General features: G+C 40.6%; 1 long non-coding RNA gene across 2 annotated transcripts in view; it reads right to left on the reverse strand.

Annotated features, from left to right (window-relative positions):
- LOC124722929 overlaps window positions 1-25,956 on the reverse strand; it is an 83,997-nt gene that overhangs the window by 42,885 nt on the left and 15,156 nt on the right. For both annotated transcript variants that reach the window (XR_007006464.1, XR_007006465.1), the window contains exons 2-3: window positions 13,883-14,040; window positions 3,016-3,156 (exon numbers count right to left, since the gene is read on the reverse strand). This is a non-coding gene — a long non-coding RNA (uncharacterized LOC124722929). The remainder of the gene's footprint in view (window positions 1-3,015; window positions 3,157-13,882; window positions 14,041-25,956) is intronic.

Below are 25,956 nucleotides of genomic sequence, written 5' to 3' on the forward strand. Positions count from 1 at the left end.
AAACCCTTGTTAAAACTTTGTTGCCATTTAGTCCTATTTTGTTTTTTTGCTTGTTCAGGACAAATACGGATACATCAAGGCCTTCACTAACAAGAACAGAATATTTTATCACAGGAGAAGGAACTGTCTGAATGTTTGCAAACAATACAGATGTAGGTTTTGTAATGATACTCCAGAAATCAGATAGTGTTAACATTGACAGTTTTGCCTTTAACTCACACAGTGATCCAATGGACTGAGCTTTTAAATATATTTCCCTTTCCTTCAGACTATCCTGAACAGCTGCCTGAATATTTTGCTCTTCAAGTTTCTGTCTCTTTACCTCCGGGCCAATTCTGTAGCTTGGAGGTTTGCTCAAATAGTGAGGGCAGTTCGGAAAAACTGAAGGAACTGCTGTTGAAAGCAAACTTGGTCTTGCAAGGGTGCGAGGAACGTCTCCATTTCTTCTGACATCTTGAGATGATGTTATAATTTCATGAGGGTGAAAATGCTGTTCACACACCTACAACCAATAATCCACATGACAATGCAGGACCAATTACAATGATCTTAGTAAAGGAACTAATATTACTGAGGGACTAAATTAAAAAGAAGCTTTCATATTTGTAAATGCTGAATATTACATTTTATAACTATTTCTGGCAGATATTTACGAACTATTAGTTGAGTTATCTTTGACCTCAGTGTCTCACCATTCATATAAGGCTACCTGTTCTTTCCCGAATCACGCTATTAAAAAAGATGGTTGAAATCCTCATTACTTTTTGCAAATATCTTGAGCACTGTGAGAACAACATTCTTTTTCTAGAGCAGTTCATTCATTAAAAATAACCCAAAAAATATTTAACATGGGAAATAATAAATTGACCTATCCTAGCAAGTAGTACCACATGTCTTAACCATCAGAACCTCATCAGAGAAATGTATAAGCCTGACAAAGCCAAAGATATATTGGTCTTGGCAATGACAAAGAACATCAGAATATAGTACAAAAGACACACTAAAATTTAATAAAATAAAACTAGGCCCAGTTCCTTGTTGTAGCAAAAATGAGCTAATTTTGTTACATGTAAATGTACAATCCTTAAGTAGTGTAGTTACTTAATTCCAGTACTGGCTGGATGAAATTAAGTGCAGCAATTTCTGTGTGACTGAACATTGGATTAAAAGTACAGAAATAAACTTGTTTGTACTATTTACTTATTCAGTGACAACAAGTTATGTTTTTGAAGCATTTGCTGCGGAATTTCACACTCACAAACTTTTTATTTCATCTATTTACCAAATGCCAGCTACTGATGAAGAAACATTCACAAGAAGGTTCTCCACTTTAATTCTAATGACTGCAAAATATAATCATTACAAAATTTTTGTGACTGGATATATTAACCTAGAAATAAAAAGTAAAGAGAAACAATGTTATTTGCTGAATGTGGTAAGCTCAATGAATTTATGTTGCTGAAATAAAAAACCAACCAGGATGGAAGCATGGCTTGACAATTAGCAATGATCAGAAATAAGCAGAATGCGATACCATCAAATTAGGAATATATGACATGATGGCATATGGCTTGAAGATGGAAAATTGTCTACTGATAATTTCAAGATGTTAACTAAATCCAGAATTCTCAATGAAGAGAACACTGAAAGAATGAGAAATGACTTCAAACTAATTGAATGGTCCATTATACTGACCAACTTCTTTACATTCATTTCCATCATGGAACACACACTAGGCAGTAACAGCCCTCTTGTTTCTAAAGATGCAACACTGGCAATACCATAATCACTAACCACACACTAAAAAATGGAGCACACCACAACTCAGTAAAATGAGGATATTTTACTGCTGCTGAAGAACATAACTGCTGACAGTTGTAAGAACAAGAACAACTCTAAGCTTGAGAGAAGTGTACATATTTGAAATTAAAGCAGCGAAAATCAAAGCTAATGAGTACATTTTAAATTGTAAAAAGAAATGTAAAGCATCCTGCAATGTGATAAAAAGTGAAGCAAACATAGGAAGGGAAGAAATCACTATCCCAATTAACTTCAATGAATATTTTGAGAACTCTGAAAGTTTCCTTGTATCACAAAGTGATGATACATCTTATATGGGGGGCCTTCCTTTTGCAATCACTTGGAGAAAAATTACTGCTACAGATCTTCCAAACTCAGAAAACAAGCTGAACAGCTCCAGAACAGAGGACTACCATGGGCACAGCAACTATGTTCTAAAACGTATACTCATGGAAATTAGAAAGCCAATGCTCCATTTTATAAATAAAATTATTTATGATAATCCTTTCCCTGAATGTCTTAAAATTATAGTTACACTTTCAATACACAAAAACGGTGACACAGACATACAAGGTAACTATAGACCAATATCAGTTGTCCCTATAATAGCGTATTTAAAATCACAGAGAACTGCATACATGTATAACTTCAATTGATGAAGCTATGATAAACATGCTGAAAAGCTAACAGCCCTAACCATATAAACCTGCTAAACACAACGCCTTGTTAGATTTATAAGAGCAGGTCTGCTGACATAGTAATAAAACTCCTCAAATGCAGTTCTCTAAATCAATAACAAAACAACATTACGTGGAAAACGCCGAAGCACATAATGATTCGTGCTTGTTCCATATTAGGCTTCACTTTCATGGAAAGCAAACAACTAAAATTGGATAGGAAATAAAAGTAAGTAGGTAAATATTAGTGTTACGCTCATAACCCAACAGAAATTGGTGTTTAGTGTCCTGTAACTTCTAAGAATTCAGCGACAACATAGAAAATCAAAAATGCAATGGACATGCTTTATGAATGGTGCTTAGCTTTAACTTCCTCTTACAGAATTTAAGGTACATTAGTGGCGGTAATAACAATAACAATACAATACTCTCAAAAGATTAACACAGTAAGTGCCAGGGGATGTGTAAATTTATGGTTATGGCTCACATTGTTTACTTTATACTGCAGCATAATCGTAAATGAACTTAAATGACTTACATTTGTTGTTTTGCTGATTGTTAAATTTTCCCTTGGGATAGCCAGTTTCCATTTTTCTAAAATTTTTCTTCCTTTGGAAATGTAAAAACTTGCACTTTCAGTCCTGTCCGGTAATTTCCTTTGCACCCGGTCTCACAACATCTGTAAGGCATTTTGTCTGTTACTAACACAAATTCGAACTGTGCATCACATAAATAATGTTAAAAACAGTTACGTTGTGCTGCATTCACGGACTCCCATGCTCAGCACAACGTTATAAGACATTTGTCGCTTTATATAACATCTCTGTTATTGAAAGCCTCCAATCCAGAAACACCTTTAACGGTACTACCATCGTACCATACAATAGCAACAGTTATCCAGCCATTACCATGCTGTGCAGCTGTACTTTTGGTAACAGTAAAGTTCAAAACACCTCCACAAAACGTAGAAGGGCCCTGAAGGTTCACTTGACCTCCAAGACTTGAAGTTGTAGTAATTTCAACATCATCTATTGCCTTATATACAGGAAGGCGCAAACGCCTAAATCTCCTCCTATAGCGGGGCATGCTCTCTGTGTAGTCTTCGATGCTGCTGCACACGCGGCTGCACGACGACTGACGCCGTCTTACTGATAACACCACTTATATAGCAGCGCGACAGGAAGTCCTTATCACTTCCGCTCTGTTTGAATTTAGTGCTCGCGGTGACCTTTTTCCTTATATAAGGCAATAGATGATGTTGAAATTACTACAACTTCAGGTCTTGGAGGTCAAGTGATCCTTCACGGCCCTTCTATGTTTTGAGGAGGTGTTTTGAACTTTACTGTTACCAAAAGTACAGCTGCACAGCATGGTAATGACTGGATAACTGTTGCTATTGTACGGCACGATGGTAGTACCATTAAAAGTGTTTCTGGATTGGAGGCTTTCAATAACAGAGATGTAATTGCTTTTCGTACATTTCAAGTTTGTGAGGTGTTCAATAGGGACATTGGAACATCTTATTTTACTAGTAACATGGCTTTTGTTTTGAGGACTCTGAATCATCGCAAAATAAATGAACAAGAGGGTGTTTGTCTTTGGGTCAAAGGATCCGGAACTTGTTATGAAATACACTCCTGGAAATGGAAAAAAGAACACATTGACACCGGTGTGTCAGACCCACCATACTTGCTCCGGACACTGTGAGAGGGCTGTACAAGCAATGATCACACGCACGGCACAGCGGACACACCAGGAACCACGGTGTTGGCCGTCGAATGGCGCTAGCTGCGCAGCATTTGTGCACCGCCGCCGTCAGTGTCAGCCAGTTTGCCGTGGCATACGGAGCTCCATCGCAGTCTTTAACACTGGTAGCATGCCGCGACAGCGTGGACGTGAACCGTATGTGCAGTTGACGGACTTTGAGCGAGGGCGTATAGTGGGCATGCGGGAGGCCGGGTGGACGTACCGCCGAATTGCTCAACACGTGGGGCGTGAGGTCTCCACAGTACATCGATGTTGTCGCCAGTGGTCGGCGGAAGGTGCACGTGCCCGTCGACCTGGGACCGGACCGCAGCGACGCACGGATGCATGCCAAGACCGTAGGATCCTACGCAGTGCCGTAGGGGACCGCACCGCCACTTCCCAGCAAATTAGGGACACTGTTGCTCCTGGGGTATCGGCGAGGACCATTCGCAACCGTCTCCATGAAGCTGGGCTACGGTCCCGCACACCGTTAGGCCGTCTTCCGCTCACGCCCCAACATCGTGCAGCCCGCCTCCAGTGGTGTCGCGACAGGCGTGAATGGAGGGACGAATGGAGACGTGTCGTCTTCAGCGATGAGAGTCGCTTCTGCCTTGGTGCCAATGATGGTCGTATCCGTGTTTGGCGCCGTGCAGGTGAGCGCCACAATCAGGACTGCTTACGACCGAGGCACACAGGGCCAACACCCGGCATCATGGTGTGGGGAGCGATCTCCTACACTGGCTGTACACCACTGGTGATCGTCGAGGGGACACTGAATAGTGCACGGTACATCCAAACCGTCATCGAACCCATCGTTCTACCATTCCTAGACCGGCAAGGGAACTTGCTGTTCCAACAGGACAATGCACGTCCGCATGTATCCCGTGCCACCCAACGTGCTCTAGAAGGTGTAAGTCAACTACCCTGGCCAGCAAGATCTCCGATCTGTCCCCCATTGAGCATGTTTGGGACTGGATGAAGCGTCGTCTCACGCGGTCTGCACGTCCAGCACGAACGCTGGTCCAACTGAGGCGCCAGGTGGAAATGGCATGGCAAGCCGTTCCACAGGACTACATCCAGCATCTCTACGATCGTCTCCGTGGGAGAATAGCAGCCTGCATTGCTGCGAAAGGTGGATATACACTGTACTAGTGCCGACATTGTGCATGCTCTGTTGCCTGTGTCTATGTGCCTGTGGTTCTGTCAGTGTGATCATGTGATGTATCTGACCCCAGGAATGTGTCAATAAAGTTTCCCCTTCCTGGGACAATGAATTCACGGTGTTCTTATTTCAATTTCCAGGAGTGTAAAAGTTGTTGGTGATATTGTTTATTATTATAAACATTAAATAAAGTGTGTATCCTTGAACCTTTTTCCTTAAAAAAAAAAAAAAAAAAAAAACTACACATTGATCTTGCCAAAAGCCGAGAAGCGATTCTTCTTGGATACCCGTCATGCTGGGCACAGGGAGCGCTCTAGGTGGCGTTGCTAGAACCCATGAAAGAAGATATACAGGCAATGAAATTAGCTGGTGTAACAACACTGTATGATACAGTGTTATACAAGATGGCAGAAGCAGTTTTGTTTTGCTTTACGGTGCAAAAAACAACTGGGGTCATATGCGCCCAAGTCAAAACTATAGAACACAAACACAGAGAGGAGTTAAACGACTATGTCAGTCCCAGTGGACAGAATAGGAAACAGCTGAAAACAGGCATGCAGAAAAAGGACTAAAAAAAAACACCATGCAGAAATGGAGGTCCTAAACTAAAAAATGGCATTCCAGCAGGAAGTGGTGGACAGTTAAAATTTGGGTACAATGTGTTGTTGTAGCACCACTTAGGAAATAATGATGGCTAAAAAGACAGTGCCCAATAGGCAGCCGAGTTAAAATAATCTCTACCCGGCTGGAGGGCTAAGAGAACATCGTTCAAGACACTGGTAGAGGGTTAAAGAACCGAAGCTTATTCCCGTGAAAGGAGGACCATTGGCAATGCCAAAGGGACAGCCCCTCCTGACAGACGGCAACATAAAGATCATTGGAAGGAATATACGTACTCGTGGGCTGAGGTACGAGGACTGCAGCCTCGTTTCCTGGCAGACTGACATGACCAGGGACCCACAGAAACACGACAATGGCTCCACGAAGAGTGAGCAAGTGACAGCTTTTCTGGACCTGCTGCACTAAGGGATGAGCAGTGTATAGTGCACATAGACTTTGGAGGGCACTGAGTGAGTCTGAGCAGAGGACACAATTGGAAAGGCTGTGTCAGCGGATGTACTCCGTGGCCTGATACAAGGCATAAAGCTTGGCTGTAAATACTGAGGAATGAGCCGGAAGCCGATATCAAAAGACATGGGTGCCAAAGACGAAGGCACAACTGACCACATGGTCAGTCGGAGAGCCATCAGTGTAGACAAAGGTACTACTGCCAAGTTCCATGTGAAGGTTGTGATACTGGAGGCGATAGACCAAGGCTGGAGTAATGTCCTCAGGAAGCGAATGAAGGCCAAGATTAACATGGGCCACTTCCCGAAGCCAAGGTGATGAATGGTTCACACCTACCGGGGAAGGTTACGTTAGTGTGAAGTTTAGCCATCGTAGCAAGTGGTGAACGCGGACTCCAGGAAGTAACAGAAAAGAGGAACGAGCCCCATACTGATGATAAAAGAAGCTTCAAAGAATGAGGCAGAGGAGGGGTGACTACACATGGCAGACAAACTGCATGCATACTTGCTGAGGAGAAAGTCACGGTGGTTGGACAGTAGTAGTTCAGCAGCTTCAACATACAGACTCTTAACCAGGCTGGTGTAAAAGACGCCCATGGCCAAATGGATGCCACGATGGTGGATAGTGTTGAGACGGCGTAAGAGGGATGGGCGAGCAGACGCACAAGCAAAGCACCCATAGCCAAGTTTTGAACGGACAAGGGACCAGTGCAAACGAAGGAGAGTGGTTCGATCAGCACCCCAGGAAGTACCATTGAGGACACGTAGGAGATTGAGGGACCACATACAGTGGGCTGCCAGTTACGACACATGGGAGGACCAAGAATGTTTCCCATCGAGCATGCGCCCCAGAAATTTTGTAGTTTCAACGACTGGAAGGGCAGCAGGTCCAAGATGTAGAGGCAGTGGGAGAAACCATTTGTGCTGCCAGAAATATAGAGATGGTTTTGTCAGGGGAAAAGCGAAATCCATTGTTGATGCTCCAGAAGTAAAGATGATTAAGACAGAGCTGAAGACACTGCTCAGTAACACAGGTCCGTGGAGAACTGCAATAGATGGCAAAATTGTCTACAGAAAGAGAGAGAGGACAGGACAGAACCTTGAGGCACACCATTTTCCTGGATAAAGGTGTCCAACAAGGCAGATGATGATGATGATACAAATTCCCAACCTTTGCTCAGTCCAATTTCACCACTTTCATAAATGATGAGGACAACACAAACACCCAGTCATCTCGAGGCAGTTGAAAATCACTGAACCCGCCGGGAATCGAATGTGGGCCCTGTGCTCAGGAAGCAATAACGTGACCGCGAGACCACAAGCTGCGGATCCAACAAGGCAGAACCTACACGCACCATGAAAACTCAGTCTTGTAAAAATGCCTGAAGAAAACAGGGCAGGTGCCCACGGAAGCCCCATGTGTAAAGAGTACAGAGGATACCAGTTCTCCAGCAGGTGTCATAGGTCTTCTCCAAATCGAAAAACACGGCCACAGTCTGGAATTTCCACAGAAAACCATGTATTACATGGGTGGACAAGGTATGAGATGGTCAACAATAGAACGTCGCGCTCTAAATCCACACTGTGCATTTGTTAGTAAATGTCAAGACTTGAGCCACCACACCAGCCGGCCATGAATCATACGTTCCATCACCTTGCAAAAACAGCTGGCAAAAGAGATGGGGCGGTAGCTAGAAGGAAGGATTTTTTCCTTACCAGGCTTAGGTATGGGTATGAAGGTGGCTTCACACCAGCATTCAGTAAATGTGCCCTCTGCCCAGACGCAGTTGTACGTGTTAGGCAGAAAGTGCTTGCCCACAAGAGAAAGGTGCTGCAACATCTAAATGTGGATGGCGTGTGGCCCTGGGCCAGAGGATCAGGATGAACTGAGAGCATGATCTAGCTCCCTATTAGTAAAGACAGCATTGCAGCACTCACAATTAGGAGAAGAGAAGGGCATTGCCTGAGGCTTCTCCACTCCTTTCCGATGGAGGAAGGCAGGGTGATAGTGGGAAGCGCTTGAAACTTCCGCAAAATGGCAACCCAAGGTGTTGGAGTTAGCAATAGGGTGAACAATGACATCATCAGCGACTGTCAGGCCGGATATTGGGGAATGGGTCTTGGTTCTAAAGAGACGTCTGAGATTGGCCCACACGACAGGGGAACGTGTGGAACTGTTACAAGAACTAGTGAATGAAATCCAGATAGTTCTAGTTCTGTTCCTATCCTGAAGACTGCAACGACGCTTTGAACGCATCTGTTTATAACGAACGCAGTTTGCCAGTGTAAGATGGCAGTTAAAAATGTGGAGAGCACGTCTACGTGTGCGAATTGCGTCGCAGCATGCCTCAGCCCACCAAGGGACTGGGACACGATGTGGTAGAGAGGAAGTGTGGGGGATGGAACGTTCTACAGCAGTAAGGATAACATTTGTGAGATATTCAACCTAGGCATCACAATTGGGGAAATCTTGTTCTTCGAAAGTCGGCAGGGAGGAGTAAAGCTGCCAGTCAGCCCTAGGAAGCTGCCATTTAGACATGCAAGCAGATGGGGTAGAGGTCAGCAAACGGATAGCACATGAGAAATTGTTGCTCGAGTAGGTGTCAGAATGAACGGACTGCTCAAGACGATGGGCAAGCTGGGCAGTGCAGAGAGATAGGTCCAAATGGGAATAGGTGTGCGAGGAGTCAGAAAGGAAAGTGGGTGGTCCAGTGTTAAGGCAGAAGAGGTTAAGTTAGTTAAGAAGGTCAGCCAAGAGGGCACCTCTCTGACAGGTCCTGGGAGAACCCCAAAGGGTATGATGTGCATTAAAGTTACAGAGTAGCAAAAATGGGGGAGGCAGCTGCCCAATAAGTTGGAGGAAGTCTGCCTTGGTGACAGCGAATGATGGAAGGACATATATAGTACAGAGGGAAAAAGTCAGGTGGGGAACGGAAAGGCGAACGGCCACAGCTTGAAGATTGGTAGTCAGGGAGATGGGTTGACTATGAATGTCATCCTGCATGAGCAGCATGACGCCCCCATGACAGGGCATGCCGACCTCAGGGGGAAAGTCAAAACATATCGGTAAGAAATGTGAAAGCTCAAAACAGTCGTGAGGGTGCAATTTAATTTCCTGACAGCAGAGTACAAGGGGTCGCTGCAACGCTAGAAGCAGCTGTAAATCCTCTTTGTGGGAGCAAAGGCCACGAACGTTCCATCGGAGGAGAGTCATGTTGAAGAGACGTGGGGGTGTCACTTTGGCAGCTGCCGAGTGACAGCTGGGGGAAGAGGCGCTATTACAGGGCACAGAGGCACGAGGATCCTGCTCCATGGGGTCCACAGAAGTGTCAGCTTGCTCATGCGGTCGGTCTGTGGAGTCCACTGCTGCCAAACGTGATTGCAGGCTGGCTGGGCAAAGATATCACATGCCGACAACATCGAAGAGGTGCAAGGATCTGGATAAGGTACATTTTCCTTTACCTGGATCTCTTGAACAGCCCGCCCATCAAGGTACACTGGACACTCCCGAGAGGAGGTGGCATGGCCGCCATTGCAGTTGATACAGCAGGGAGGAGAAGGTGGACAATTGCCCTCGTATGCATCCCTACCACCGGTGACACATTTGGTTGGGTGTCGACAAGGCGTTCTAGTGTGGTTAAAATGATGACATTGGTAGCAGCGCACCAGGTTCAGAATGTATGGCCAGACAGTAGTAATTTCATAGCCCGCTTTGAGCTTGGATGGAAGCACCACTCTATCAAAGGAGAGAAAGAGAGTGTGTAGCACTCAGGAGGAATCTACCTTTTTCATTACACAATGAACGGCAATGACACCCTCTCATCACAGAGGTAAGATTGTATTTCGGCATCAGTTAGACCGTTGAGCAGCCTGGTGTAAATTACACCACGGGAAGAATTCAAAGTTCTGTGGGCCTTGACATGAACAGGGTAACTGGAGAAGTGAGGCAGCAAGCAGTTGTTGTGCTTGAGAATCAGAAGTGGTCTCCAGAGACAAAGTGCTATTCCTTAAACGAGAACAGGATTCCACAGGGCCAGCAATTGCATCTAAACCTTTCTGAATAATAAATGGATTTACTGTGGTGAAGGACTGACCATCTTCAGTACGTGAGACCACGAGGAATCGTGGTGCAGCGGGAAGGATCTCTGAATCATTTGCCTTGTTGCATTTATGTTTTGTAGAAGTTGAGTGGGAAGATGATTGACTCATTGCGAGGAAATCCCCCATGATTGCCAGAGTCTCCAATGGCGTGCTCCTTCCAACTGGGGGGGGGGGGGGGCCTTCACAAGGGGATGCACCCGCCTTAGGTGATTATTCACACCTCCCGAACACCTGACTGAGGGACCAACTGGCAATTTGGAAAGGTTACAGCTCAGGAAATCACCCCTCCTGGGCCTGGCCTGTACCAGGGGTAAGTGCAAACCCTACCTGTTGACCCGGGGGCTGGCAATTACGCATTACCCAGTCACCTTTTATGCAACAGAGGCGCGGGCTGGCCTTCAGGAGCGCACAGGTAGGAAGAAGAAAACAGAGGATCCTCAAACGCTGAGACGGAGGAACAAGAGGAGAGGGGAAACAAAGAAAGGAAAAGGGAGTGAAAAACAAAGGAAGATAGAAGAGGCAAACACAAGAGTAGACCACATGCCTACTAAGAGGAAGACATGTAATTAGTCAAAAAACATAAGAAGGTATTCTAAAATACAAAAGTCACTACAGTAGAAAAGATAACGGTGAAAAATTCTGTTTGTTGATGGAATATTTCATACAAAGTTGCTACAACCATTATAAAGATGAATACTGTCCTGATATCAAAGCGAAGCCAGTATCTTTTTGATAAGTATCATCGCATCTTGATTCAAGATCTCAATATTTCATTCAAACTGCCAAAATCAGATACTTGCCCAAGATGCAATTAAAATGAAATTCAACTGATAGAAGCAAAAAATGACACAGAAAAATTAAGAGAAATAAATGTACAGGAGTTACAGCTCAGAAAATCCCAGGCAGGTCAAGATAATATAAAAGTGCAAACAGAGAAGGCAGTTTTTGATAAAGACATTCACATAATAACTTTCAATCTACAACAGGCATTGCTCACTTCTAAACTCTTTACAGGTTCAATATTCTGTAAGTGGAAACTGTGGGCATATAACTTCAGCATCAAGGAGTTAAGAGGAAATAGGCAGCTGCTTACGAAGTATTTTGAAGATCACAATATATGAGGGAATAAGTTGACTGCAATTTAAGACAACTGCTCTGGGCAAAACAAAAATTGGAACATTGTGTTTGTTTGGATGCTGCTTATAGCTAAAGGAAGATTTTCCACCACTGATCGCCACTTCCCACTCCCTGAACATTCCATGTTGCCAAGTGATCGAGATTTTGCTGTTGTGAAGCAATATGTTTGCCGACGTGCAGTTTGTATATGCCCCTCAAGACTGGGTGGACATCTTTAAGTGCAGAAAAAAGTGACCATTTTGTGTCCATGTTACATCATCAGAAGATTTGTATGCATCAGTGACATGAGATCTACATTTAGTCAAAAGAATATCTCAGTAGAAGGGCACACAGTGTTATTGCAAGATGCTGTATGGTTCCTCCTTGACCCAGGAAACTTGTTCGTATCAAATACATTTCATGGGGAAGATTGGCAGAAAGTCAGTTTACACAAACAAGGTTGCCCTACAACCTTAAAAGGAACCAGTCTTCAAAAGAAGTATTCCGGGTCAGTTCCAACTGACTAAGAACAGACAAGACCTCATATCTGCACTGAACTGGATACCACCTATTATCACAAATTCTACAAAGCAATAAAAACTAAGAAGACTTCTACAAATGAGGATGAGTACATAGATGCATCTGAAGATGAAAGGTGAGAATTTTCAGCTGTCCTGTGTTTGTTGCAGGAAAACAATGGTATGCCACATAATATGTTCACCACAGCTACGAGAAGGTAGCGTTTTGGTCATTATTAACTCAAAGTTTGTATTTTTTCCATTGATTTGTGTGCTTAAGATGATGTACAGTGACTACCAGTTGCATAAATAATGAAATGTTAGTAACTTACATATGTTTTTTTTTTAACTTTTCCAATTGAATATCTCTATGTGGGTTGAATATCTCTAATGTGGGTTACCATTACATTTCCCCATACCCTTCAAATAATCCATGACAGATGGAGCCAGGACGATGTAAAAAGCTGAGAAGCACTGGCAATTTGGGCATACATGGCCAAGAGAACTCTACTAGCATCAAATATAGGCTTTTATTTGAGGAAGAAATTTCTGAGAATGTGGTAGTGAAATATGGACTGTGGGCAAACTGGAAGAGAAGAGAATTGAAGCATAAGGGATGTGGTGCTACAGAAGAATGATGAAAATTTGGTGGACTCCTAAGATAAGGAATGAGGTGGTGATCTGCAGAATTGGCATGAAAAGGAATATATGGGAAACACTGACAAGAAGAAGGGACAGGATGATCCAATAATGACTGAAAAAAGAAGTGGTTTGTCGTATGTTAATTTAATGACTAAAATCGTAACCATGACCCTACAGATTTCATCAACTATTCTCAGATGAGTTCTAAAAGACTGTTCCCACAGCAAAACATGGGAGGTGATGTGCACATTAGCACATCCAGCTGAAGGCGTTGTATCAACTTTGAAGACAAACTTTTTGGCAATGACAGAAATAACAAGGGGTCTAACAATTTCACAACCATGGTGTCTGAGCTCTAACCAAGCTACAAGCGAAAAGTCAGAAGTGGAAGACCAATTGCAAAGCACTGTTTCACCTGCATGCTGGTTTAGATTTTAAACTAAGTTACATGAGCTATGTATTCTGGCTTTGGTTTGTTGTTGGTCTGTTTGAAGCTCACAGCAAATTCAGCACAGTTAGCGCCACTGATAACATGGTGGACAAACAGAGTTAAGTATCTCAAGTGAGTGGATCTCTGAAATCTCAACATATTCATACAAAAAACAGCTAAATATTTGTGACAATGAATAATATAAATGTCATTTAAGCTGTACTCTTTGGTTCTTGCCAACCTGCATCCTCAGAAATCTCAACATATTCAGAAATAAACAGCAAATATTTGTGACAAGTGAGGAATAGAGGAAAGTGCCATGAACTGGACTCTCCTCCCTAAACTGGAGTCCCTACTTTTCCATGTTTAAACTCTGCTTATATTAGTACACATACTTATTCTCTTTGAATTATCTTGCTAATTCCAAGAGGATAAAAGGAGCACTAATCAAAGAAAGTGGAGTCTGTCTACACTGACTAAGCTATTGATGCAGTTCAAAAAGAGGTCAGTTGGAAAAAGGCCAGTAAACAGTTTAATGTCTCAAAACAAGCTCTTATAAAGGCATCAAACATTAAGTACAGTTCACCTGAGCAAGCAGCAAAAACAAAAAGAAGCATACTTACAATTTTGGTAAAGATTTTGAAGAGGGGCTGGTTTAGTACTGTCTTGCTATGGAAGCTTCTTTCTTCATGTTTACTCATAATAACTTGTGAAGAATGTCTCTGCAACTGGCACTGTCAGAAAAATCTACAGGAACATCCAACAGCAGGGCTCTTGGGTTCTGCAAAGAAAACAGAGAGAAATTCTATAACTTTCTGGAATATGTTAGTGTATATTATACCTACTTTGAAACAGGATTATGTTTTCTCTGATTTATTACCCCTTTCTAATCTTGTTTAGTGTTATTTTGAATATTTTCAGAAGGGGTCAAATTTTGGCAGCTATTTTTCAAACTTGCTATGTGTGAAGTTCTTTTTGTTTTTTTTTCATAGCTTTGCAGTATGTTTTCTATTACAAAAACATTAATGGGGCTTAGCATTATAAAGTTAATATTTCAAGCATCTGAAACAGAATTTTTTACCATGAAAAAATAAATAAATAAAAAAAATAAAAAAATGTAGATCCCTTTTAGTACTTTCCTCTTTAAATGTCACTGCTGCTCATTCACTCACAGCAATGTGATCTGCACTCTTAGGTTCCTGCCTAACCACACCCATGGAAACTGTGACGTTGCCAGAAAAAATAGTTAAATATTTCAGAGAAGTTAGAACACAAATATCACTGATGGTCTCAGAATTTGTCAGGAATGCAAGGATGAAGGAAAAAATTAGCATATAAAAAGCATGCACGTATTTCCTTTGACATGGCAGAGTTGTCACAAGGTCCCCCAACCGAAATTCCCTCATATTTCTCTGATTTCCAGACAAGTTTTAGCATTTTTCCCTGAAAAATTTTGAGATTTGGGGTAACTAAAGACGTAAGTTGACAAAAAAATATAAGAACTTCTGTATTTCCAAATGCGTGAGCAAAAATCTGAAGTACTAACATCAACATCTTTTGTAATGAACTGTTTTAAGATGGAGAAAGCAAGTGAAATGTTATAATTATTTCATTAAGACCAATGAAGTCATTTTATTTCAATAAAACACATTTGGTGACAAAAATGCACATTTCATTGGAGCCACAAGACAGATTTAAAATACTTTGATGATTTCAGAAATAACTCCAGGAAAAAGTAGGCCTCTTGAAAGAAGTGTGTAAGGCTGGGAAGAGTTGTGTAAACCAACACTATAGGTGACTGCCGATAAAATGTTGGTTCTACTATGCTCGTTATTGTCGGTTATTAACCACTGTATTATGTCTATTATTTTACAGGTATTGTGTGGTTTTTCTTTCAAGAAATACATTAGTACATAGTATACAAACTCTTCTTCTTATTGTCCATAATTTCTAATATATAAACTACTTTTGAAGTGCCAGAATGACATAATCGTGATGTGCACATTCAAGCTTAAAGTGCAGTTTTGTATTGAGGAATGTTATAAACTGTAGATTTATTTACTCAGTCCTAGTAAAATGATTATACTGGACTTAATGATACAGGGTACTTTTCCGGCTCAATATTATGTAAAAATCAACATCCATTTCTTTCAGGCACTGTTCATAATGTATATGTTCTACAGATTTTTTGATGATATCAGGTAATGCAGCACATTTTCAAAAAAATTAGAAGTATTTTGAATATTTTTGAACCTGCTTAGGGTTATTAAAAAATTACAAAGAAATTGATGCTTTTTTCCAAAATTCTTCCTGAAATTGAGTTGCCACTTAATTCTATGTTATAAATTTGAAGGAGACCAAATTTTTACCAGATATGCCTGGCATGATGGCTGAGTTACTAGACCTATTTAATTCCACCTATTATGTATATTACAATGATAAAAACTTATCACATTTTATATTTTAATTTTTAAAATTTTTTTCCTAATAAAAATGTTATTTTTTTCTATAGTTTAGTTGATTCTGCAATAAAGTATGGACTACTGCAAGTCACAGGAAAAAAATCAGAGCAATGCTTTATAAACTTTAGGAAATACTTTTATCTGAATTCTGGAAAATACAACTTGCGGGATATTGCAAATGAAGATATGAGTCCAATTAAACTGTGCCTCAGAACATTCCTGAAGCATAGTCTTCAGCTTCAAGCTTCCTCTTGGCATTCCTTTTAGCACTTCTTGCTTCTTTGGTAACTTGAAGAATGAATCTCTCAGGTCATGTACCCGTTATCTGCCACACGCAAGCAATATTAGAGCCACATTTTATGCCTAAATTTCTCAGAACTTCCAACCTTGTTATCACTCCAGCATTGAAACATATCACTTCATCTAGTACACCAACTTTTGACGTATTTAGTACTACAAAAACATTCTTGGGTAATCTTTCCCATATGCAATGGTTGAAACTTTCATTTGTATTCTGAGTGCCCCCATGAAGACATTTACTGAGTAAAACAGGGTCACTCAGGTCTCTAAAAATTGGTTTTATTTCATTCATAATAGACTCAGGGAGAGAATGCTTTTTATGGTATATTTGACCACTTTTTTTGCTTTTTGGTAACCACACCAAGAATCTGCTCCTTTAGGGCAAAGATCGTGAACAGGGTGGTCATCTGTGGCCAACTTATGAAAGCAGGTGGCCAATACAGCTTTTCTCATTACTGTATCATCATTCAGAGGTGCAGTTCGTCTAATGGCCAGTCCATAATAACTCTGAAGGAAGTATATTTCAGTTTCTGTGAATCTGCTTCAGCCACACAGAGATTTTCCATCATATAGCAACTTCCCTTTCATTTCTCTTCGTAGCTTCCTCAATCTAGCACCCACCCTCTTTTGCACATGTCCACAACACTCCAGTTTTGTTACCAAGGTATCACCATAAACATTGAACTTACCAATTTTATTGAAAGCTTTAGAGTCCCCACTTCATATTTCTAACATTATAAAGAGGCACCAATCCCTGAAATATTTTTAGAGCTCCATCACACTCCATACCTCCATTGAAATATCACAATTCTTAGAACACTGATGTTCAATATGTCATTCAGTGTTACCACGGCAGGTGTGGCAGTACTTAGATATGCACTCAACATCAACAACTTTTCCATTCTCCAGAAAAGTAGCACTTACAACACCATTCAAGGAATGATGTCCTGGACGTTGCCATGTTGCATCAAGTGCAACAGCAATGTCCCTGGTTCCACTAATATTTCCAGTTTCTTCTACTGCATGTTTCATAGATGGTTTAGACACAACCGTTATGGCACCTAAAAGTATTTTTATTCACTTGCTGAAACTACTGAGAGAAGGAGGAAGGTCCATCAAACCACAAAACGTTTGAGCAGCCTTTTTTACTTTTCATATTGCACGCATTGCATACACTAACTTCCAAATTCACACAATATGAATTATGCACAGTGTCTGAAATCATTTTCGAGGTAGATTTTATTGCAGGACCTACAAATAGCAACTAATTTTGACACTCAAAACTTCCTGATACTTTGTTGTTGAGTTATTTCCAGACAACCTACACCATCACAATGTTTACATTTTGCCACATCCTTTGTCAAAGAAGGTAAGATGCCCACATCAACAACAATAAATCCACTACAAACAGCATCATTATTAACACAAAAATTTGAATCACCAGGAGGCGTGCCATGTGGGAGTTTCTACCCTGAAGAACTGATACATTGGTTACTCTAAACAGTGTGGCTTGCTATGTTTGTGAACTGGTTACCTCTTTTTATTGAATTTCTTGATGTGTGGCATAGTTCATATTTATTACACACTAAAGGATATGTACTTCCACAAATATATGTAGCACTTGAGCAACAAACATTTAGTAACACCTAAACAAACTGCTTCAGCAAAACAAAAGTAAATACTAGCAAAGACAATCATTTACAGACACTAGAAACCTGCACTGTTACCAACATATACAATGTATCACATCAATGTATAATTGCTGGAAACAGAAAGTTTACAGTTCTTTTTGAAGTAATACTGGTTTCTGTAGCAGAAATAAAGGAGGCGTGGCAGCATACATGACCGAAACTTTAAAATTTGGTATATATAGGTCATTTTTCATTTGAAACCCTATAATGTACATATCAATGTAAGTTTCCTTTAATCTACATCTATGGCCACAAACTTTTTGTTAACAGATAACCCGTTTTGGTCTTTAAGGCCGAAACCGATAATCTGTTAACAAAAGTTTGTGACCATAGACGTAAATTAAAGGAAACTTATTACATATACAGGTCACTGTTTTTTTGTGACTGTGTCACAGCTTGTGAAACTAGTGCCACATCAATGTAATCAGAAAATACTACAGAATTTAATAAAGCTATAAAAAAAATTCGATTTTTCCACCATTTATAAGTACCGTGCATCCTTAACCCTAGTCATCATAGATAACAGGTCTCAAGATTGTATCAGTTCCATACATTATACATTACAAAAGTTACAGATCTATATATTTATTGTAGTTCAAGTATTCACTTACTGAATAGAAGCAGTGGTACTGTTGACACGCTCCAATGTATCTTTCAAAAGCATTAACATGAAGTATACATTTTATACTGTTTGGCAACTTGTTGGATAGTTTTATTCCCATGAAAAATGTATGTTTCTGATACAAACTTACATTAGGTGGAAGTAAATGCAAGTTACCTATTAATCTAGTGTTGTGATTATGTAAGTCACAGTGTTTTCTAATGCTGTTATTTCCAATTACATCTTATAAGTATACATTGGTATGTCAAAAAGAAACATGCATGGGAGTGGTAGCACATTCCGTGTTTTAAATATCAGTTTACATGGTGTAATAATCCTAATGTCTCTTTTTTGGATTCTGAAGGGGCCATAGCTGTTGGTGAATTTTCCCAGAATATGAGTCAATATTTTAGATGTGCGTTAAAATGTGTCTCACAGGCAGACATTAGAGCCTGTTCATTTAGGCATCCTCTTTGGGCCCTTAAAAGATGACAGCTTATGTGTCCCATTTAAGATAATTCTGAATCTAAACGCCAAGAAATTGTGTTATTTCTTCATTCACAATGGGCTGTTGGTTGAGACTGATATCTCGACAAGTCGAAGTGTTGGTTTGACAGTTATGGGAATTTAATGCTACTGTTCTCCTGTTTATTATAAGCTGGTTCGCTGCTGACCATTTACTTAACTGATCTGTAACTGTTTACTTCCTGTTGGATATCATCATTTTTGCTGCTTTTAATAAGTGTGTCATAAGCATATAGAATTTTTTTGTAAGATTCAACGTGCATATCCAGATCATTGATATACACACATCAAAAAAAGTTTTGCATCACCTCAGTTCTGAGAGTTCCAGAACCTGTACAGAAAATTGGAATAGAGATTTACATAAACATCATTTCCGCCCTTTTTATTGCTCATGAAAACCACACATTGCATGTTGTACCACCATACAGTGAGACCTTCAGATGCGGTGGTCCGGATTGCTGTACACACCGGTCCCTCTAATACCCAGTAGCACGTCCTCTTGCCTTGATGCATGCCTGTATTCGTCGTGGCATACTATCCACAAGTTAATCACGGCATTGTTGGTCCAGATTGTCCCACTCCTCAACGGCAATTCGGTGTAGATCCCTCAGAGTGGTTGGTGGGTCACATTGTCCATAAACAGCCCGTTTCAATCTATCCTAGGCACTAGGCATGTTCGACAGGGTTCAAGTCTGGAGGACATCCTGGCCACTCTAGCTGAGCGATGTCATTAACCTGAAGGAAGTCATTCACAAGATGTGCACGATGGGGGCGCGAATTGTCGTCCATGAAGACGAATGTCTCTCCAATATGCTGCCGATATGGTTGCACTATCTCTCATAGGATGTCATTCACGATCCGTACAGCTGCTACGGTGCCTTCCAAGACCAACAGCAGCATACGTCGGCACCACATAATGCCACCCCAGGGAACCTCCACCTTGCTGCACTCGCTGGACAGTGTGTCTAAGGCATTCAGCCTGAGCAGGTTGCCTCCAAACATCTCCGACAATTGGTTGAAGGCATTTGCGACACTCATCAGTGAAGAGAACGTGATGCCAATCCTGAGCAATTCATTTGGCATGTTGTTGGGCCCCTCTGTACTGCGCTGTATGGGATAGTGGTTTTAAAGATGGACCTCACTGCGGTCATCCGGAGTGAAGTTGTGCATCATGCAGCCTATTGTGCAGTTTGGAGTTGCAACATGACGCCCTGTGGCTGCACGAAAAGCATTATTCAACATGGTGGCATTGCTGTCAGGGATCCTGCGAGCCATAATCCATAGGTAGCGGTCTCATCCACTGTAGTAGTAGCCCTTGGGTGGCCTGAGCGACGCATGTCATCGGCAGTTCCTGTCTCTCTGTATCTCCTCGATGTCCGAACAACATCGCTTTGGTTCACTCTGAGACGCCTGAACACTTCCATTGTTGGGAGGCCTTCCTGGCACAAAGTAACAATGTGGATGCGATCAAAACATGGTATTGACTGTCTAGGCATGGTTGAACGACAGACAACACGAGCCGTGAACATCATTCCTGGTGGAATGACTGGAACTGATCGGCTGTCGGACCCCCTCCGCCTAATAGGCACTGCTCATGCATGGTTGTTTACATCTTTGGACGGGTTTAGTGACATCTCATAACAGTCAAAGGGACCATGTCTGTGAAAGGATATCCACAGTCAACATCTATTTCCAAGAGTTTTGGGAACTGGGGTGATGCAAAACTTTTTTGATGAGGGTATATCAGGAAAAGAGGTCCCATTACTGGCCTGTGAGGTACCCAACAGGTGACCGTGTTCTTCTGACAGGTGTTCCGAGACTATTTGTGCTTTCTCATCTACATGCCTACACTACTTACTTTGGAAACCATATCAACAACAGGCTCATTCCATTTTTGTTAATAAAATTTATTATCTTACTGTACATTATTTTTCCAATACTTCTGGAAAACAAAATGTTAATGTAATGGGGCGATAGTTTGTCAGTGTATTTTCCACCAAGTGTGACTACTGGAATAACTTTGGAGTTTTTTAGCTGATCACGAAAGATCCTAATCTCTGATGAGTAGTTACATACAATATGTGATCAAAAGTATCCGGACACCTCAAAAACATACGTTTCTCATATTAGGCGCATTGTGCTGCCACCTACTGCCAGGTACTCCATATCAGTGACCTCAGTGGTCATTAGACATCGTGAGAGAGAAGAATGGGGTGCTCTGCAGAACTCATGGACTTCAAACATGGTCAGGTGATTGGATGTCACTTGTGTCATATGTCTGTATGTGAGACTTCCACACTCCTAAACATCCCTAGGTCCACTGTTTCTGATGTGATAGTGAAGTGGAAATGTTAAAGGGCACTTACAACACAAAAGCGTACAGGACTACTGCGTCTGTTGATTGACAGAGACTGCCGACAGTTTTAGAGGGTCATAATGTGTAGTAGGCAGACATCTATCCAGACCATCACACAGGAATTCCGAACTGCATCAGGATCCACTGAATGTACTATGACAGTTAGGCAGCAGGTGATAAAACTTGGATTTCATGGTCGAGCGGCTGTTCATAAGCCACACATCATGCCAGTAAATGCCAAACATTGGTGCCTCGCTTGGTGTAAGGAGCGTAAACATAGGATGATTGAACAGTGGAAAAACGTTGCATGGAGTGGAAGATTCACGGTACACAATGTGGCAATCCGATGGCAGGGTGCGGGTATGCTGAATGCCCAGTGAACCTCATCTGCCAGCGTGTGTAGTGCCAACAGTAAAATTCAGAGGCAGTGTTGTTATGTTGTGCTCATGTTTTTCATGGAGGGGGCTTGCACCCCTTGTTGCTTTCTGTGACACTACCACAACACAGGCCTACATTGATGTTTTAAGCACCTTCTTGTTTCCCACTGTTTAAGAGTAGTTCAGGGATGGCGACTGCATCTTTCAACATGATCAAGCACCTGTTCATAATGCCCGGCCTGTGGCACAGTGGTTTCATGACAATAACATCCCTGCAATGGACTGGCCTCCACAGAGTACATACCTGAATCCTACAGAACACCTTTGGGATGTTTTGGAATGCCGACTTCATGCCAGGCCTCACCGACTGAGATCAATACCTCTCCTCAGTGCAGCACTCCATGAAGAATGTGCTGCCATTCCCCAAGAAACCTTCCAGCACCTGACTGAACAGATGCCTGCGAGAATGGAAGCTATCGAGGCTAAGGGTGGGCCAACACCATATTGGATTCCAGCATTAACAATGGAGGGTGCTACAAACTATTAAGTTATTTTCAGCCAGCTGTCCAGATACTTTTGATCATGTTGTGTATATGAGTGACGGGGTTAATAATATTTTGGAGGGTGAGCTGTAAGACTGCTGTATATGCCCTCAATTTCTGCTGAGTAGGTTAATTTTTGATCTGTAATATCCTTGAATTTCCTTCCTGCTTGCATGATCCACAAACACTGATAATTTGTAGCTGTTGATCTTGTTTCATGTTGGCTGCCGATTTGCAACAAAATTAGTTTTTTTAAAATTTTCATTTATTCCAGTGATGTAGCTGTGAATATATTTGCTGTTTCACATGGTTCTTAAACCTTTGTATTTTTATGTAACAACACTATATTCTCACTGGTTTTCTTATTTTTGCCTGTTTCCTTTTTTATTTAGTCTCGCATAGTTTTTACTTGTACAATTTTTTATGTACCTATAATTGTGCACATTTTCTGTGACTTTTCCTTGCAGATTTGGTGCAGTTCCCTTTTTTCTGGCAAGAAGTTCTAATTCCTTTAGTAATCTAGCCATCATTTCTGGCATTTATAAATTTTAGAGAGAAGGCTGTATCAAAATTCTGTATCAGTTTTTCCAGAAATATTTAGAATTTTATACCCAAACTCTGCACTTCATACATAGTACACCAGTCTTCATTGCCCAGTAATGAATTGAAGCAGTTTATGCTTTCCTGGTGGAAGATCTTATGTTTGATCTGATTGATTGATATGTTTATTAACCCATATAACGAAACTAATTGTATGGATGCCATCAATTGTGTCTTATGAACTAAAACATACATGGGTTCTTACAATGTTTACAATTCAATTCTTACAATATTTATAATTATGCCACATGCTGTCGCTTTATATACGCCTATGTGGTATTTGTGTCTACTAAATAACTATCTGTAATTATTCTAAATACTCATTTACCTTGTAATAACTTTTGCTTAATAAATATGTTTTAGCTTTTGGCTGAAGAGATGAAGTTAACTTACACCTTTTATTAAATGTGGCAATCTGTTGTACAGCTTTATGCCATTATGTAGCATACTATTCTGTTTTTTTGGACTTATTTGTCCTGTTTAGGTATAAGTAGTGGCTGGATTTAGTTTCATGGTCATATATTGAGCTGTTTGTAGCATACAGACGAATATTTTTCTTTACATACATTACAGTCAGGAAAATGTATTCACATGGGACAGTCAGAATTTCTAGTTTTTTGAGTAAGTCAGTACAATGCGCCCTATTGCTGCTATTTGTCATTATCCGTACAGCTCTTTTCTGTACCTTGAAGACAGACCAAATATTCCCATCACTTGTTCTTCAAAACATGATTCCATAATTGATGATTGAGTGTATGTATCCAAAACATGTCATTTTGAGGCATGAAATATTGGACACTGGTGCAAGTATTCATACAGCGTAACATGCTGTGGATACTCTCTTTGTTAAAGTTTTTACATGTTCTGTCCATTTGAACTGATGATATACCTTTTAACCCCAAAAAATTTGGTATCTATTACACATTCTATTACATCATTGTTAACTGTTAATTTATCATCACTGTCTTCTATTCAACTGGAAGTACATACTATTAGTTTTCTTTACATTTGAAGTGACATTTTTCTGTGACCACTTGTGAACATCTTTGAGGGCTGCATTAGCCTTTTCTGTCAATGTGTTGAAATTCTGGCTGTGATCATTGTGTTGCTGTCATCAGCAAATAGTATTTTTCCCACACGTCTGATACTCTGTGGAAAATAATTAATGTAAATAACAAAAAGGATTGGACCTAATGCACTACCTTGTAGGATCCCTATATTAATATTTTTTGGATCTCCTAAGTGTTTTACTAGAAATCCGTCTGAAGTATGTGAAATCTCAACATGCTGCATCTGGTTTTCTAGGCAGGACTTAAACCACTTCTTAACCACACTTCTTATTCCTCATAACTCTAATTTATGTAACAAAATTATGTGGTCCACTGCCTTTGACAAGTTCAAGAAAATTCCATTCATATGGCCAGCTATGTCCAGTGCCTCAAGAATGACCATTGTAAGCTGTGCAATAGCTGATTCTGTACCTCTTTTTGGCATGAAACCATGTTGTTCTTTGCAAAGAAGGTTAAACTTATTTAGATACTGCATTAACCTATTTTTCATTAATTTTGGAAATGGTGGACAGTAGGGAAATTGGTCTGTAGTTTTCTACGTTTTCCGCATCATCATTTTTAAGTATGGGTATTACTTTCGCTTATTCTATGCGTTCGAGAAAACAGCCAGATTTGAATGATTCATTGATTATTTTTGTTAATGGAGCTTTTATGGAATTTGAACATTCTTTAAGGACACAAGCTGGGACTTCATCTACACCAGTTGATTTTTTATTTTCTAATTGATGTATAACTTGTGCGACATCTTTCTCAACTGCCGGATAAAGTGCCGTTGAGTTTGGCGGATGGTTCTGGGTGCTTAAGACACACGTGCCTGCAAAGTTCTGTTGTAATTTCTTAGCAATGCTGTTGAAGTACACATTTACAAAGTTAACCATTTCTTTTGGGTGGTTCATTTGTCTATTTTTGTTCTTAATTTGTGAATTCAAAAGTTTTTGCCCTGTGTTTGCTGTTTCCTCATTTGATAATATTCCAGGCTGCTTTGCTCTTGTTTTCTGCCTGGAATAGTATTTTACGGTTTGCGAGTTTTTTTGGAGCAGCTGGTAGTACCTTTCTGTAGATTCTCTTGTTTTTATAGAATTGCAAAAAGTCTGGGTCTGTCTGCCTATTTTTGATTTAAGCGAGATACCTAAGAGTTTCAGAGAATTGTTTGATACCTCTAGTTATCCATATATTTTTCTGAAGTTGCAATGGTATGAAAAGTTTTGGCGAGTGCTTCCTCAAATAGTAGTTTTAAAAATGGACATGATACTATTACATTTTGTTCAGATTTGTTTCTGCACAGACTTTCTCCCACCCTTCATATTTTATCTGGGATGAAAATTCATGCAGGTTTGATTTTGGGAACAGCCTTTTGCATACTTTTAATTCAGGGGGCTTTTCTACGCAAAAATTTACTTTTAATATCTGAACAAAAATTGATCAGATAAGCCTAGATCTTGAACATGTATATAGCATTTGTTCCTGTCTATATCTGTTGCTACATGGTGTATTAATGTAGAAGATTGTTTGGTTACTCTCCTGGGACAGCTTACAAATGAAGTCATGCTATAACTGTACAAAACATTTTAAATAGACATGGCTGACATCATCTGACTTCATTGTATTGATATTGAGGTCCCCACAGACGATTATGCTTTTTTTTTTAGCAAGATACCTTAGTTACTGTGATTTAGTTTTGAGAAAAAAAACCTCAGCACCACTCGGTGATTGGTACACACAAATTACCATTAATTTTTTTGACATGTTGTGTTCTGTTACTTCAATAGCAGAGAATTCAAAGTGTTTATCAACACTTAATGCAATAAGGTCATTTGTGTCTTTAAATAAAATACCTCTCTTCATGTAAATACAAGAACCCCCATCTTTCATGGAGAGTCTACTGTAGAAACAAACAAGTTCATATGAGGCTAAGGCTAAATATGAGATTTCATTCCCTTTGCACCAGTGTTCCGTAAGACCCACAACTGAACTGTCTAATGTTTGCAGATTTACTTGTAGTAGCTAAGTTTTGTTCTCACGTCACTGACAGCCTTGCTTGTGCAAGATACTTTGCAGATCTCTTTTGCTATTGGCAATGCAACTGTGTCATATTTATCACTTCTAGAAAAAACACTTGACACTAACATTTTGATCCTCTGACAGATTGATGATTTGCCCCACTTATTTAGGT

The sequence above is a fragment of the Schistocerca piceifrons genome, chromosome X, assembly GCF_021461385.2.
Source record: "Schistocerca piceifrons isolate TAMUIC-IGC-003096 chromosome X, iqSchPice1.1, whole genome shotgun sequence".
In the NCBI taxonomy this organism is placed as follows: Eukaryota; Metazoa; Arthropoda; class Insecta; order Orthoptera; family Acrididae; genus Schistocerca; species Schistocerca piceifrons.